Source organism: Lactuca virosa, chromosome 9 (assembly GCF_052849685.1).
Source record: "Lactuca virosa cultivar CGN04683 chromosome 9, Lactuca_virosa_CGN04683_v6, whole genome shotgun sequence".
NCBI lineage: Eukaryota > Viridiplantae > Streptophyta > Magnoliopsida > Asterales > Asteraceae > Lactuca > Lactuca virosa.
In genome coordinates this window covers 159,887,092-159,905,256 of record NC_136434.1, presented here as the reverse complement: position 1 = coordinate 159,905,256, position 18,165 = coordinate 159,887,092, and positions in this window count along the sequence as shown.

The window sequence follows — 18,165 nt, the reverse complement described above, 5'->3', positions numbered from 1 at the left end:
CTTTTAATTTAATTAAACTCAAACCATATATTTATGGATTAATAATACTCTTTTAATTAAACGCTTTAATTAACTATTAATAAAGTCCATAAGAGTTAATTTGAACTATTCAACAAAACATCATAATTCCAATTATTAAACTCAAAATTAAAACCATTTAATTAATTGTTTAAGTTATGAACCCAAGAGTTTTAGAATTCAATTTTTTTTTCATAAAAAACTTTTCTCAAATTCCAAAACTTGAGGGCAAGTTTTGTAATTCTTGAAAACCTTTGGATTCCATAACTTATGGAATTAATTGTGTTTTATGATGAAACTTTTCATGTTCCATAACTTAAGAACAAGTTATGGAATTCTTTAAAACATTAACACCAAATTTTGTAACTCCATAAAACTTTGAATCAAATTTTTTTTAAAAAAAAAACTTTCATATCCATAACTTATGGAAGTTTCAAAAACCCTTAAGATCACAACTTTAAAAAAAAAATTGAGCTCTAAAATTTTATGACAAAATATGTAACTCCTTAAAACATTTAGATCAATCTTTTAAAACTAATAAAATAATCATCTCATTTTATCTTTTACTAAATTTGACCTAATTCAACTCATATAACAAATGATTCAAATTTTACAAATAATTCGTTTTTCATAAAACAAGTAATTATCTTAAAATTTGACAAATGTCATGTTTTTTTTTCCTTTTTTTTCCAACTTGAAAATAAAACATTTGCATCAATATAACAGAAAACAACCCATGGCTCTGACACCACTGTTGGGTTTTGAGCATTCTAACACTCCTATGGTGTACATGCAACCCTATAAACCTTGGATCTATGTTTTCTCTATTATACATGCAAATATTAACTATTCCAAGGTTTCATCCTAACTAGCATATTATGAAGCACCTATACTACAAAGTTCTAGTTAGATGATATACCTTTTGATGTAGCTTGATGTCTTCAAGCTTTAAGAGCTTAGCCCCAATAGTATGGAAGCCTCAAATGGAATCACAAATCACCAAAACACCTTGGAAGAACTTGAGAGAATATGTATGCACACTAAAATCGGCCCACTCTTATTTTCACACACTTGTGTCAATTTTGTGAGCCAATGACCCCTTTATATATTATGGAGGATTAGGGTTACATCCATGTAAACCCTAATACCCATGACCTTTCATTTACATAGGATCCATGGGTTAAAAGCTCCATGGACCATCCATGAAAGCTTAGCCCAACCTAAATGAACTTGGCCCATTCCATATATATAAGAGTCCATGTTTAATTAGTTCTTTTTGATCACTTAATTAATTCTAAATTAATTCTTGATCAATACTAATTAAATAATATGATTCCATATTAATATATTAGAACTTATAATATATTAATATATATCATAAATATATTATTCTCAAAAGACTATCCATATAAATTGTGCCGGTGAAGTGCAACCCAAATGGACTATGCCGGGTCGGGTCAAGTACATACCAAATATAGTTATGGACTTAGACATTAATCCAACACTAGAATCATAATGTTTTTATCTTGGAAGTCTTAATGGGTTCATGCAAGAGTTAAGACCATTTTCATGGAAGTAGAATGCCATTTCTGGAGTTTGGGCTTATGTGGGGCATGCAAAGCCACCAAGCCAGTGACTTTATGGGTTTAAATGTTATTTAGGACTCAGATCTGTAGTTTGGACTTATGGCTTAAAGCATAAAGTGCTTAACGGAAAAGTGGGTTTAAAAGGGACGTACGCTGGGCGTACAAGCCAGAACGCGTAGCTTACAAGCCATTAAGCGAGTACGCGCAGCGTACCACTAAGTACGCCCTGCATACTCTGTCTGAGTTGGTTCGCATATTTGGGCTTCGGTTTTGGATGTCCTCTTGGGCCCGATTGCTGGTGACTGGTTAGGCCATCTGAGAAAGGGTGTTTTGGACTGGAGTTAAGTCGTAGGCTTTAGGGTAAGGCCCAAGTAAGGGTTTGGGCCCAATTTGGAAAATTAGGCCATTAGTGGACTTTTTGGTCTTGGGCCTAGGTGGGCCCAATGATTTGGGCCATCTATGGGGCATAGTGTTGAGGTGTAGCCTTGTGTAGTCTTTGATTATAGTGTTAGGTTGTTTTGGCCCAGTTCAGGAGTCAGTGTGCAGCAGCAACGACAGTGTAGGGTTTCTCACGTAGCAGTTGAGATGAATCTTCTCACTATACTTACCTGAGTGGTAATACTGTGTGACCGAAGGGTCTTATTTGAGTTATCGACTGGAGGGTCTTATATGCTTATGATGAGTTATGTGATATCATGCATTTGTCTTTGTGATTTATGTTGTATTTTATTCTGTGTTTTATTGGTTAGGACCGGAGGGTCCAACCCGAGTTGTGAGACCGGAGGGTCCCCACTGAGACACATGGACCGGAGGGTCCTTATCGAGATTTAGCCATGAGAGACTAATTATTTGTGTGTGGTATATTGGGGAACTCACTAAGCTTCGTGCTTACTGTGTTGAGTTATATATGTTTTAGGTACATTCCGAGATCGCGGGAAGGCACCGGCATGATTGTACACACCAGCTAGAGATTATGTTTTGAGGATTCTGGGATATTATCAACATTTTGTTGTCTTGTGTTTTGAACAACTTATACAATTTTGTTTTGAGAATTGTGAGATTGTGTTTTATGCGGTTTTAAAAATGAAAAAAAAATTATTTGGAAATTTACAGTGTTGTAAATTGGTATCAGAGCCTTGGTTTGAGGGATTCGGATATACTCTCGGGTATGTTTGGACTCAAACTGAGGATTTGAGAAAATTTTCTAAAAACAAATGATTTTTTCTAAAACGAGTAAGAGCTTTTAAGAGAAAACGAGATGGAGCAGTGTGTACAATCATCCAGAGCCCGAACGGTGATTTCCCAAAATACCATTACTTGCTTACATTATGAGATACTTATGAGATATTAGAGTTGCATGTTAGAGAATAGGCTAGGTATTTCAGGAATTTAGATTTAGAGTTGTCTGATTCATGATGCCTTAGCCTAGGGGATGCTATTGATTAATATTTTCTGTTATTTTCTCTATGTATGTGTTGAGTAGGAGTACCTAGCAAGAATCTTTTAGAGAGAGCTTTGAGTAGAGGAGTAATACCTAGATATGCATTTAAGGAATCTACTGAGAGAGTAGTTAGATACCCACGAGAGGTAGGGTTGCCTGAGTTCAGTGATGCCTTTTGAGTTATGGATAGAGCGAGTGGAGTTGTAAGTTAGAGTGGCTTTATGTGCTGGTAGAGGTCATTTGATGCCCGAATGCTACTTGCTTTGTGCTTTGTGGAACTCTTGATGATGGGAGTCAGCTACTTAGTGAATATGACGATATTCAGTAGGTAGATGGCTGGCATCATGAGGAGTTCTTCAGCAGCTGATGGCAGAGAAGCGTGAGTACCTAGGAGATACTAGGGAGTAATTTTTAGCCGATGAGTGCGCTGTTTAGAGGTGAGAATTCGTTGGGGAGCGAGCATGAGTAAGGGGATTGGTTGATCGAGAAGGTTGAGCAACTACTTAGGAGATATGAGACGATCTGTGTGGAAAGTATGGGTAGATGTGGAAGGTAGTATGGCCCCGTACTACTGAAAGCGGAGGACCCATACTCGAAACAGGGAGAATTCGAGAGGTTCTAAGTAGCAGATTGATGGGAGATAACATGGTTCGGGTACCATGATGCATAGCAGAGTGTGCTTCCATCCCGCTGTGATTGTTTAGACTGAGAGTGGACGTGGTAGATTGTGGGGCCAGAGGACCAGGTCGGTCGAGCTTCAACGGAGTATACCTCGCGAGGAGAATTGAGTTCAGATCCCGAGGGGTTTGACTGGTGAGGTGCCAGTTGGAGTCACAGGACTCAAGGAAAAGTGGAGATGATGCCTTGTGGAAGATTGCGGTCTGAATTGACTGATCGACCAATGGTTGAGATGACACTTTCTGTGACGAGAATTACACTACTTCCGCTTCCCGTGTGGAGCGAAGAGAGATAACGGACCTCTGGTTTCAGAGTTTAGAGGTAAACCCCGTGGGGTAGCATATAGTTGTGATACTTTCACCAGAGTATTTTGTGGTAGGTCTGCTGCTAGGTATTTCTTATACCATGAGGGGGTCATCAGAGGGGACTGAGATGGATGAGGACAAGGATATGCCTTAGTTGAGTATAGTAAGGCATAATTTAGCAACGGTTCCAGGTAATCAAGAGGAGTATATCGGGGAGGTGGCCCTCGTTGTCTACGTTGTATATCGACGGTAAGGGTTGAGAGTCATAACTAATTCGGGACAGTCGAGACGTTCGGTAGTGTGTCGGTACAAAATTTTGGGTGATTAGAGGCAGTCACATTGGGAGGATTCCGACTTTTTCATCTGAGAGACGTGATACTTGGAGTTATTTGGTCATTATCTGGAAGGTCATCGAGTGCTGCGTGGTACGTTCCATGAGTCGGGAATGGTACATCTGGTGATCCAGTCTGTAGTGTGGTTTGTCTGGTATGTCAATAGACGATGGTTCGAACCCTAAGTGGGGGAGAACTGGGTATTATGTGGGAAGGATCATCAATCTGATGCAGTACAGAAGTTTTGGTTATGGGGATCTGCGGCTCGAGTATATGAGATCGGGGTCATTTGGTAGTCAAGGAAACGTACAGAGTGAGATGATGCATGTTGCACATGCTCAGGAGAGAATGAGTGTTTTCACGGGAGGTGGCCGATGGACAGGAATCCGATTAAGGTCCGTGTTTCTTCGGGTATGTCAATGTTTGAGTTTCGAGATGGTTGGGTTGCTGAGGTCAAGATTCAATTGCTGAGAGATTGTTAGTTCGATGTATAGATTGTTATTTGTACTCCGGGAAGGGCAGCAGTTGATTTGACAATCAGCTTCAGAGTCAGTATCAGTAGTTTCGCATGGGCGTGATCAGTAGAGGATGGGGCTTTGGATTGTCGTCAATGTGTTCTCAGTCATGGACGATTCCTCCGTGCTTCAATTTGTGAGTTGGAGTACTTCAAGGGTTCGAGTTGTGTGGGTAGAAGATCAGTGGTCGTGGCAAGACATCGTGAGATTCTGTGATGGTGTATCGAGGTATCCGAGTATGATGCCCTAAATTGTTGGATTACTATGAGACTTGGGTTTGCCAGACAGCAAGTGGAACATCAAGCGACTATATTTCTATATGTGAGACCATTGTTTAATTGTCGCCAGACGGGGATTATCTAAGCGTGTGACTGTACTGAGGAAAATGTCTTGTCTACGAGAACTTTCGTCAAGAGTAGTGATGCATAATCTGGGTAGGTGTGTGCACCTAACTAGGTTGGACCGCGGAGCATGAGATACTGAACTCAGTGTGGTGAGGACTTGATGATGAGATTGTGGGGTGATAAGAGAGTGAGCGGATCCGGGTGGGAGTAATTGTTGGGTTTTGAGCATTCTAACACTCCTAAGGTGTACATGCAACCCTAGAAACCTTGGATCTATGTTTGACTAAATACATGCAAAATAATTTTTCCAAGGTTCATAACCTATCTAGCATGGCATGGGGTACTTTTAAACATAAAAGAAGCTAGAAGAATTACATACCTTTAGTAGTGAGTTGATTCCTTAGGAGTTTGAGAGCCTAGCACCAATAATGTGAATGCCTCAAATGGAAATCACAAAACACCACAAACTTGGAAAACTTTATGAGAGAGTATGTTTGCTCTAGAAATCGGCCACTCTTATGCACACACACATAGTGTCATTTCAAGCATCACAAGCCTCTTTATATAATGTAGATGATTAGGGTTATGAACCATGTAAACCCTAATAACCCATGTCTTTTCCTTTTCCAAGGATCCATGGGTTAAAAGCTCCATGGATCATCTATGGACTCCCATGCAAGCTTAGCCCATTTCCTAATGAGTATTAGCCCACACTATATAAATATAATAGCCCATATTTAATTAGTCACCTTTTGATCACTAAATTAATCCATAATTAATTTAAGATCAATACTAATTAAATAATATGATTTCATATTAATATATTATAACTTATAATATATTAATAAGTCATAAACATACTATTCTCATAATATTATCCATATAAATAGTTCGGGTGAAGTGCAACCCAAATGGACCATGCCGGGCCGGGTCAAGTATATACCTAATAAGTTATGGACTTAGGCACCTTATCCAACAGTCTCCCACTTGGATAAGTCTGATAACTGTATTTGCCTATATAGCTTCAGGAACCAACCGACAATTGTAGCTCTCGAAAACTCTGTTGAACTATGAAGTGCCATTTTAGATAAGTGATCATATAATCCTCTGCTCTCATGATATCAGCCTGACAAATACATGGAACAATGTCTTACTTATTGTCCAGCAGTTTGTTTCCCGATTTCCGATTTGTTTGACAAAGAACTTAATCGAACACATCAATTTAAAACTGACCGGGCCCGGTACATAGGTCAAAACAAAATCATTGAGGGGCCCAGATATCGCTTCTAATCCAAGAAGGAACAGATAAACTTCGACTCATAAGCTTGTTCTACTACTTGTTGAATTGTACACAAAGGCACGTTTTATAACATCAAGTTACTGATGCATTTTCGTGCAATCAATGCACAACCAACTCATAGGCAACAACTCATATCTCTAGGTTTGAAGACTTATATGATATTACGTCTCACTATCACTCGAGATAAATTCCATGAAGTGATACAAGTGAATGTGGGTTTATTCCAATACTTATAACTTATGAGCACTCATGAATGTTGTAGCAACCATTGCTATGCCTAAACACTTTTAGTCATCTACAAACCCAATTCATGATAGTCTTGATTCATACCTACTTCCGACATATGACCGACTGTGGAGAATTTGAATAAATTTATTATTCTGGAAGTCAAAACATGCAAAGCTGAAACAATAGTAAATAATTGACAATGATAGCAACACCTTACTCATAAATAAATCACAACTTTTATTCATCATCAAACGTCGATTACATTTTACAAGTTTCAGTAATAACTATCTAATCCGTAAAACTAATATCGTCCCTCAGCCCGATGCGCCTCGCATGCTGCAAATGCCTAACCCTCGTCAGTCCCTTCGTAAGGGGGTCTGCAAGGTTCTCATCCGACGATACCCTCTTTTCCACGAGGAGTCATTCTTCTATCTTGTGTCTTATGAAGTGATATTTTCTGTCAATGTGTCGGGATCTGCCATGATCTCTTGGTTCCTTGGCTAAGGCAACCGCACTATTGCTGTCACAAAAAATCTCCATAGGCTCCTTAATAGCTGGTACAACTCCAAGGTCTCCGATAAAGTTCTTTAGCCATATCGCCTCCTTTTCTGCTTCACTCGCTGATATGTACTCTGATTCACAAGTCGAATCAGCTACTGTCTCCTGCTTAGAACTCTTCCAAGTGATTGCCCCTCCATTTAGGGTAAAGACCCAGCCCGACTGAGAGCGGAAGTTATCCCTATCATTCTGAAAACTAGCATCACTATACCCTACTAACCTCAAGTCATCACTCCCACCAAGGATAAGGATCCAATCCTTAGTCCTCCGCATGTACTTGAGAATATTCTTTACCGCAGTCTAGTGAGCCTTGCCAGGGTTCCCTTGATATCTGTTGACCATGCTCAAAGCAAAGGTCACATCAGGGCGGGTACAAGTCATAGCATACATGATCGAGCCAACAGCGGAAGCATATGGTAGTTGACTCATCTCAGCTATCTCAGTCTCTGTACTCGGACTCTGAGTCTTACTCAGCTTGGCGTTGCATTGGATGGGTAAATCTCCTTTCTTGTAATTCTGCATGTTGAACCTTTTCAACACCTTATCCAAGTAAGTACTCTAACTAAGTCCAATTAGTCTTTTACTCCTTTTTCTTAATATCCTTATCCCTAGGATATTGGCAGCTTCCCCAAGGTCCTTCATAGCAAAGCACTTCCCAAGTCAGGACTTAACCTCCTGCAAGGTTGGGATGTCATTTCCTATGAGTAGTATTTCATCTACATACAGTACCAAAAAGCTAACTATACTCCCACTAGCTCTGACATACACGCATGAATCATCTTCACTTCTCGAGAAGCCAAACTCTTTTACCTTTTCATCGAAACAAAGATTCCAGCTTCGAGATGCTTGTTTCAATCCTAAATGGATTTCTCAAGCTTGCACACTCTATTAGGGTACTCTGCACTGACAAAACCTTCTGGCTGATTCATGTAAACATCCTCAGCCAACTTTCCGTTAAGGAAAGCGGTTTTGACATCCATTTTCCATATTTCATAATCATGAAATGCAGCAATGGCTAGTATAACCCTAATAGACTTAATCTTCGCTACTGGTGAAAAAATTCATCATAATCAATACCCTGAGTCTGAGTAAAACCCTTCGCGACTAGTCGCGCTTTATAAGTGTGCACCTTCCCATCCATGTCGGTCTTCTTCTTGAAGATCCATTTGCACCCGACTGTCTTACGTCCTGGTACATTGTCAACCAAGTTCCAAACTTGATTGTCATACATGGACTGTATCTCGCTGTCCATAGCCTCCTTCCATTTAGCAGACTCCGGGCCTGCCATGGCTTCCTTAACAATGTTAGGTTCATCCAGATTTACCAGTGTACTATCACTAGTTAATGTATCACCTTCCGTAGTAATATGAAATCCATAATAAAACTCAGATGTGTTCCTAACCCTTGTGGAACGCCTCGGAGGTACAGACTCGTCAGTCGGATCAACAGGAGTTTCCTCCTCAGGTTGATTGTTAGTATCTGAGGTTCCTTCACCAATTAACTCTTGAATTTCTTCAAGGTCAATTTGCTTCCCACTGTCTCCTTGGCTCATAAATTCTCTCTCTCTAAAGACCCCTCTCCTTGCCACAAAGACTACATTCTCACTGCGTCTGTAGAAGAGGTAACCAAAGGATTTATGTGGGTAGCCGATGAAAATACACCTTTCACTTCGGGGTTCGAGCTTATCATGAGTCTCGCGCCTCACGAAAGCCTCGCAACCCCAAATCTTGATGTGGTCCAAATTGGGAACTTTCCCAATCCACATCTCATGAGGTGTTTTGGCAACCTTCTTTGTAGGGAATAGATTAAGGATGTGGGCGGCAGTCTCTAAGGCATACCCCTAAAAAGAGATTGGTAGCGAAGCTCGACTCATCATAGAGCGAACCATGTCCAACAAAGTTCGATTACGCCTCTCAGCCACACCATTCAGCTGCGGTGTCTTGGGAGGTGTCAATTGTGAGACAATCCCACACTCCTTAAGATAGTCGAGGAACTCAGTGCTAAGATACTCACCACCTCGATCGGATCGAAGCATCTTAATGTTCCCGCCCAATTGATTTTCTACTTCCTGTTTAAACTCTTTAAACCTTTCAAAAGTCTCTGACTTATATTTGATTAAGTAGACATAACTATATCTACTAAAATCATCAATAAAAGTCACATAATAGCGATTGGCATCCCTTATGGCGGTTTTGAATGGTCCACATACATTAGTATGTATAAGGTCCAACAAACCCTCACCCCTTGCACAAGTACCAGTGAAGGATTATTTTGTCATTTTTCCAAGTAGACAAGATTCACAACTATCATCCGACTTAAGGTCGAACGACTCCAAGACTCCATCCTTTTGGAGCTGGCCTATGCGTTTCTTGCTTACATGTCCAAGACGACAATGCCACAATGATGCTTTATCCAAGCTAGTAGAAGAATCAATACACAACACATTATTTCCTAAATTATCTACAACCGACACAGCTTCATACACACAATCACAAGGTAATGCTTTAAAATAAAGAACATTATTAAAGAAAGCATTTATTCCACCACATTCATTATCAAAAGAAAAGGTAAACCCTCGTTTGTACAAAGCATGAAAGGAAATAATATTTCTCGCCATTTCTGATGAGTACATACATTTATTCAAATCAAACTTTAACCCGCTATTTAGCAACAAAGTATAAACTCCAATATTGGAAACAGGTGAAACCTTCCTATTCCCCATGATAAGGTTTATCTTTCCGTGCTCCACATCCTCACTTCTTCTTAGGCCCTGCAAATCAGAACATATGTGAATACCACATCATGTATCAAGCACCCAAGAGTTACAATATGATGAGTTATTAGACAATATAGTGTAAATACCTGCATGGGATGGTTTCACTTTCCCATGTTTGACATCCTGCAAGTACTTAGGGCAGTTTCGCTTCCAGTGCCCCTTATTCTGACAGTAGAAGCAATCAGCATCCTTAGGGATGGCATAAGGAGTGATAGAACCACTTTTGGTTCCAGATGAGGAGCCTTCAAGAGACATTCCCTCGGTACCATTCGAAGGGGTCTTCCTCTTCTTCCCTTTTCCTTGCCCGATATCCAAAATAGGGGTAGCTGTAGGAGTAGGAGTAGCAACCAACTTACCTTTAAGACCACTTTCGGTGGTCTTTAGAAGTCCTTGAAGCTTACTGAGTGTGACTTCATCCTTGTTCATGTGGTATGTAATGCGGAATTGATCATAACACGATGGTAAGGAGTGCAAAATGATATCAATTGCCAACTCCTCTGGGAAGTTCACATTCAGTTTCAGCAAACGGTCCACATACCTTTGCATTTTCTGCATGTGGCCCGTGATGGGTTTGCCATCCTTCATACGGGTTGTTATCATGGAGGAGATTATCTCATACCGCTCTTGACGAGCACTCTGATGGTACCTTTCCATCAATTCCTGGTGCATCTCAAAAGGGTAACAGTCCTCATAGGACTTTTGGAGTTCGGCTGTCATCGTGGCCATCATGATGCATGCCACTTTGGTGGCATCTCTCTCATGTGTCCTGTATTCAGCGATCTCCTCAGGAGTAGCAGTGGTCTCATCGAGTTCCTTAAGCTCCTTGTCGAGGACATATTCCTTGTCCTCGTAACGAGTGACCATCCTGATGTTCCAGATCCAATCCATGAAGTTGGAACCATCGAAGATGACTCTCCCACAACGGTTCATGAGAGAGAAGGAGCCAGTAGGGTTAGAGCCCGAAGCATTGTTGTTGGAAGACATCTGAAAATAAGAAAACAAGTTTAGATTAGATATAAATAGTCCTTAATAAGACACCCAAATGTAATATTAAGGCTAGGATCCAACACAATATATTATAACTTAGAAGAGGGATGTCGTAATCTAAGCTATAACATATTTGAAGGTAGGTGAATGACTATTCACCAATTTCCACCATGAAAAAACGAAATAAACTATTAGGTTTAATTGGTTTTGAAATTCCTAGATTCTTTTGAAATGAAATTTTTCAATGTCATGTTTCAATCTCGATTGTGCCCTTCAGATTTTGTGACTGGGATGCTAAGGATCACAAAACAAGGTGTGAATAACCATGAAAATTCACTTGGTACCCTTAATATTATCACCTAATCAATGTGCCGGTTAACCACACGCGCTCCACCGATCTATGATAAACATTAAGTCACCCTTCATGATCCTTACTAGTCCAAGTTAGTGTGCCGGTTAACCACACACACTCCACCAACGACTTGGTAAGGTACAAAGTGTGAATTTCATGGGTTAGCACCATTTTCACATTTTCCTAACGTAACTAAGATTGGGAATTTATAAAAACATTTAGTTACTTTATAATAATCATTATACTTTTAATGAGAATTTAAAGTCATTGTCCTACCCGTTCGGCTAACGACCCTCCACCGATCAAGGAAGCGGTGGGTGTGAATGGACACCCATTAAGCTGCCATTTTATAGGCAACAACCTTATACCCCCCTTATAGACCGGCTTCGTGAATGAGGCCTACTAACGGTAAAACGACTTAATCTTATACATATATATATAATTATTAACCATTAATGTTATAAATAGTATAAGGGTTGAATTTTAACTTTTAAAACTCTAAGGGTTGGAATGAAAGTATATTAAAGTGTGTATAACTTTACAAATTCCAAAACTTGAGGACAAGTTTTGAAACTATTCAAAACTTTCATTTCATAACTTATGAATTAATGGTTCATAAAAATGAAGACTCTTCATTTTCATGTAACTTATGTGTTTTAAATATGCATAAAAGAAAGTGACCTTTGGAAATCCATAACTTGAGGACAAATTATGGACTCCATTAAAACACATAAATGATCAAGAATTAATTAATAAACAATTTAGCAAATAATTCCAATGATCTAACAATAATGCATAAGAACATGAATATCATATCAAAATTTCAAGAACATATGAACACATATAAACATGGAATTTTGATATTGGCCATTGTAAATGGATTAGCACAAACATTACACCATCTAAAACATGTTTTAAAACACCAAAATAGTTTAGGTTAATGTTTCTAGTCCATTTCCAGCAGCAAAAGTCGAAAATCTGCACTCTGCCTAGCCAACTCGTCGAGTGCAAGAACTGACTCGCCGAGTTGGTTGAAGATTCGCTTGGACTCGTCGAGTCCCCCCATGGACTCGGCGATTCCCCTGTGCAGACAGCAAGAACTTCGACTTTTTCAGCTATTTTGCATCAAGTATCAAACAAACAATCCTAGGCTCTGATACCACTGTTGGGTTTTGAGCATTCTAACACTCCTAAGGTGTACATGCAACCCTAGAAACCTTGGATCTATGTTTGACTAAATACATGCAAAATAATTTTTCCAAGGTTCATAACCTATCTAGCATGGCATGGGGTACTTTTAAACATAAAAGAAGCTAGAAGAATTACATACCTTTAGTAGTGAGTTGATTCCTTAGGAGTTTGAGAGCCTAGCACCAATAATGTGAATGCCTCAAATGGAAATCACAAAACACCACAAACTTGGAAAACTTTATGAGAGAGTATGTTTGCTCTAGAAATCGGCCACTCTTATGCACACACACATAGTGTCATTTCAAGCATCACAAGCCTCTTTATATAGTGTAGATGATTAGGGTTATGAACCATGTAAACCCTAATAACCCATGTCTTTTCCTTTTCCAAGGATCCATGGGTTAAAAGCTCCATGGATCATCCATGGACTCCCATGCAAGCTTAGCCCATTTCCTAATGAGTATTAGCCCACACTATATAAATATAATAGCCCATATTTAATTAGTCACCTTTTGATCACTAAATTAATCCATAATTAATTTAAGATCAATACTAATTAAATAATATGATTTCATATTAATATATTATAACTTATAATATATTAATAAGTCATAAACATACTATTCTCATAATATTATCCATATAAATAGTTCGGGTGAAGTGCAACCCAAATGGACCATGTCGGGTCGGGTCAAGTATATACCAAATAAGTTATGGACTTAGACACCTTATCCAACAGTAATCACTTAGGACTGTTAGGGAAAAACCGTGAGCCCATGGCGATCGAGAGAATTGAAGGGTTTTGAGCATCCTAACACTCCTAAGGTGTACATGCAACCCTAGAAACCTTGGATCTATGTTTTACTATGAATACATGCAAATTTGTTTTTCCAAGGTTCATAACCTATCTAGCATGGCATGGGGAACTTTAAACATAAAAGCTAGATGAATTACACACCTTTCAATAGTGAGTTGATTCCTTGGAGTTTGAGAGCCAAGTACCAATAATGTGGATACCTCAAATGGAAATCACAAATCACCACAAACTTTGGAAAAACTATGAGAGTGTATGTTTGCTTGTAGAAATCGGCCACCTTCTTACACACACTTAGTAGTGCAATTTCAAGCATCATAAGCCCCTTTATATAGTGTGTGGAATTAGGGTTACATCCATGTAAACCCTAATACCCATGACCCTTCCTTTCCAAGGATCCATGGGTTAAAAGCTCCATGGACTATCCATGGACTCCCATGCATGCCAAGCCCATTCCAAATGAGTATTAGCCCACACTTATATAAATACAAGAGCCCATATTTAATTAGTCATCTTTTTGATCACCAAATTAATTCTAAATTAATTTATGATCAAATACTAATTAAATAATATGATTTCATATTAATATATTATAACTTATAATATATTAATAAATCATAAACATACAATTCTCAAAGGTTTAACCATACAATAGTTCGGGTGAAATGCAACCCAAATGGACCATGCTGGGCCGGGTCAAGTATATACCAAATAAAATTATGGACTTAGACACCTTATCCAACAGTCTCCCACTTGGATAAGTCTAATAACTATATTTGCCTATATTACTTCAGGAACTAACCGGCAATCGTAGCTCTTTAAACTCTGTTGAACTAAGAAGCTCCATTTTAGATAAGTGATCATATAATCCTCTGTTCTCAAGATATCAGCCAGACAAATACATGGAACAACGTCGTACTTATTGTCCAGCAGTTTGTTTCCCGACTTCCGATTTGTTTGACATAGATCTAAATTGAACACATCAATTAGGTTCTGACCGGGCCTGGTACATAGGTCAAAACAAAATCATCGAGGGGCCCAGATATCGCTTCTAATCCTCCAAGGATTAGAAGGAACAGATAAACTTTGACTCATATACTTGTTCTACTACTTGTTGGATTATACACAAAGGCACGTTTTATAACATCAAGTTACTGATGTGTTTTCGTGCAATAAATGCACAACCAACTCATAGGCAACAACCCATATCTCTAGGTTTGAAGACTTATATGATATTACCGTCTCACGATCACTCGAGATAAATTCCATGAAGTGATGCAAGTGAGCGTGGGTTTATTCCAATACTCAGAACTTATGAGCACTCATGAATGTTGTAGCAACCATTGCTATGGCTAAAAACCTTTAGTCATCTACAAGCCCAATTCATGACAATCTTAATTCATACCTACTTTCGACGTATGACCGACTGTGGAAGTTTGAATAAAGTAATTTATTTTGGAAGTCAAAACATGCAAAGCAGAAACAATAGTAAATAATTGACAAAAGACAGTAACACCTTACTCATAAATAAACACACCTTTTATTCATCATCAATTGTCAATTACATTTTACAAGTTTCAGAAATAGTTATCTAATCTGTAAAACTAATATCATCATTCAGCCCTATGCGCCTCGAATGCTGTAAATGCCTAACCCTCGTCAGTCCCTTCGTGAGGGGATCTGCAGGATTCTCTTCTGATGATACCCTCTTTGCCACGAGGAGTCCTTCTTCTATCTTATGTCTTATGAAGTGATATTTTCTGTCAATGTGTATGGATCTGCCATGATCTCTCAGTTCCTTGGCTAAGGCAACCGCACTATTGCTGTCACAGAAAATCTCCATAGGCTCCTTAATAGTTGGTACAAATCCAAGGTCTTGGATGAAGTTCTTCATCCATATCGCCTCCTTTGCCGCTTCACTCGCTTCTATGTACTCTGATTCACAGGTCGAATCAGCTACCGTCTCCTGCTTGGAACTCTTCCAAGTGATTGCCCCTCCATTTAGAGTAAAGACCCAGCCCGACTGAGAGTGGAAGTTATCCCTATCAGTTTGAAAGCTAGCATCACTATACCCTACAACTCTCAAGTCATCACTCCCACCAAGGGTAAGGATCCAATCCTTAGTCCTCCGCAGGTACTTAAGAATATTCTTTACCGCAGTCCAGTGAGCCTTGCCAGGGTTCCCCTGATATCTACTGACCATGCTCAAAGCGAAGGCCACATCAGGGCGGGTACAAGTCATAGCATACATGATCGAGACAACAGCGGAAGCATATGGTAATCGACTCATCTCAGCTATCTCAGCCTCGGTACTCGGGCTCTGAGCCTTGCTCAGTTTGGCATTGCTTTGGATCGGTAATTCTCCTTTCTTGGAATTCTGCATGTTGAACCTTTTCAACACCTTATCCAAGTAGGTACTCTGACTAAGTCCAATTAGTCTTTTATTCTTGTCTCTTAATATCCTTATCCCTAGGATATAGGCAGCCTCTCTAAGGTCCTTCATACCAAAACACTTCCCAAGCCAGGACTTCACCTCTTGCAAGGTTGGGATATCATTTCTTATGAGCAGTATATCATCCACATACAACACCAAGAAGCTAACTATACTCCCACTAGCTCTGAAATATACACATGACTCATCTTCACTCCTCGAGAAGCCAAACTCTTTGACTTTCTCATCAAAACAAAAATTCCATCTGTGAGGTGCTTGTTTCAATCAATAGATGGATTTTTCAAGCTTACACACTCTATTAGGGTACTCTGTGCTGACAAAACCCTCTGGCTGACTCATGTAAACATCCTCAGCCAACTTCCCATTAAGGAAAGCGGTTTTGACATCCATTTTCCATATTTCATAGTCATGAAATGCAGCAATGGCTAACATAATCCTAATAGACTTAATCTTTGCTACTGGTGAAAAGGTCTCATCATAATCAACTCCCGGAGTTTGAGAAAAGCCCTTTGCAACCAGTCGTGCCTTATAAGTGTGTACATTACCATCCATGTTGGTCTTCTTCTTGAAGATCCATTTGCACCCGACTGTCTTACGACCTGGTACATTGGCAACCGGGTTCCAAACATAATTGTCATACATGCACTGTATCTCGTTATCCATAGCCTCTTTCCATCTAGCAGACTCAGGGCCTGCCATGGCTTCCGTGTAGCTGTTAGGTTCATCCAGATTTACCAGTGTACTATCACTGATAAGTGTATCACCTTCCGCAGTAATATGGAAACCATAGTAATGCTCAGGTGCATTCCTAACTCTCGTGGAACGCCTCAGAGGTACAGACTCGTCAGTCGGATCAACATGAGTTTCCTCCTCAGGTTGATTGCTAGGGTTTGAGGTTCCTTCACCACTTGACTCTTGAATTTCTTCAAGGTCAATTTTCCTCCCACTGTTTCCTTGGCTTATGAACTCTCTCTCGCGAAAGACCCCTCTCCTTTCCATAAAGACTACATTCTCACTGGGTCTGTAGAAGAAGTAACCAAAGGATTTCTGTGGATAGCCGATGAAAATACATCTCTCACTTCGAGGTTCGCGCTTATCGTGAGTCTCGCGCCTCACAAAAGCCTCGCAACCCCACATCTTGATGTGGTCCAAGTTGGGAACTTTCCCAGTCCACATCTCATGAGGTGTTTTGGTAACCTTCTTTGTAGGGACTAGATTAAGGATATGGGTGGCAGTCTCTAAGGCATACCCCCAAAAAGAGATTGGTAGCGAAGCTCGACTCATCATGAACGAACCATGTCCAACAAGGTCCGATTATGCCTCTCAGCTACACCATTCAGCTGTGGTGTCCTGGGAGGTGTCAATTGTGAGACAATCCCACACTCCTTAAGATAGTCGAGTAACTCTGTACTAAGATACTCACCACCTCGATCGGATCGAAGCATCTTAATGTTCCTGCCCAATTGATTTTCTACTTCCTGTTTAAACTCTTTAAACCTTTCAAAAGTCTCTGACTTATGCTTGATTAAGTAGACATAACCATATCAACTATTAAAGAAAGCATTAATACTACCACATTCATTATCAAACGAAAAGGTAAACCCTTGTTTGTACAAAAATATTCCTCGCCATTTCTGACGAGTAAACACATTTATTCAAATCTAACTTTAACCCACTACTTAGCAACAAAGTATAAACTCCAATCTTGGTAACAGTTGAAGCCTTTCTATTCCCCATGATTAAGTTTATCTTCCCGTGCTCCACATCCTCACTTCTTCTTAGGCCCTGCAAATCAGAACATATGTGAATACCACAACCTGTATCAAGGACCCAAGAGTTAGAATATGGTGAGTTATTAAACAATATAGTGTAAATACCTGCATGGGATGGTTTCACTTTCCCATCCTTGACATCCTGCAAGTACTATGGGCAGTTTCGCTTCCAGTGCCCCTTATTCTGGCAATAGAAGCAATCAACATCCTTAGGGATGGCAGAAGGAGTAGCAGAACCACCTTTGGTTCCACTTGATGAGGAGTCATCAAGAGACTTTCCCTTAGTACCCTTCGAAGGGTGCTTCCTCTTCTTCCCTTTGCCTTGGCCGATAGCCAACACAGGGGTTGCTGTAGGAGTAGGAGTAACAACCGACTTACCTTTAAGACCACTTTCGGCGGTCTTCAGAAGTCCTTGAAGCTTGATGAGTGTAACTTCGTCCTTGTTCATGTGGTATGTTATGCGAAATTGATCATAACACGAGGGTAGGGAGTGCAAAATGATATCAATTGCCAACT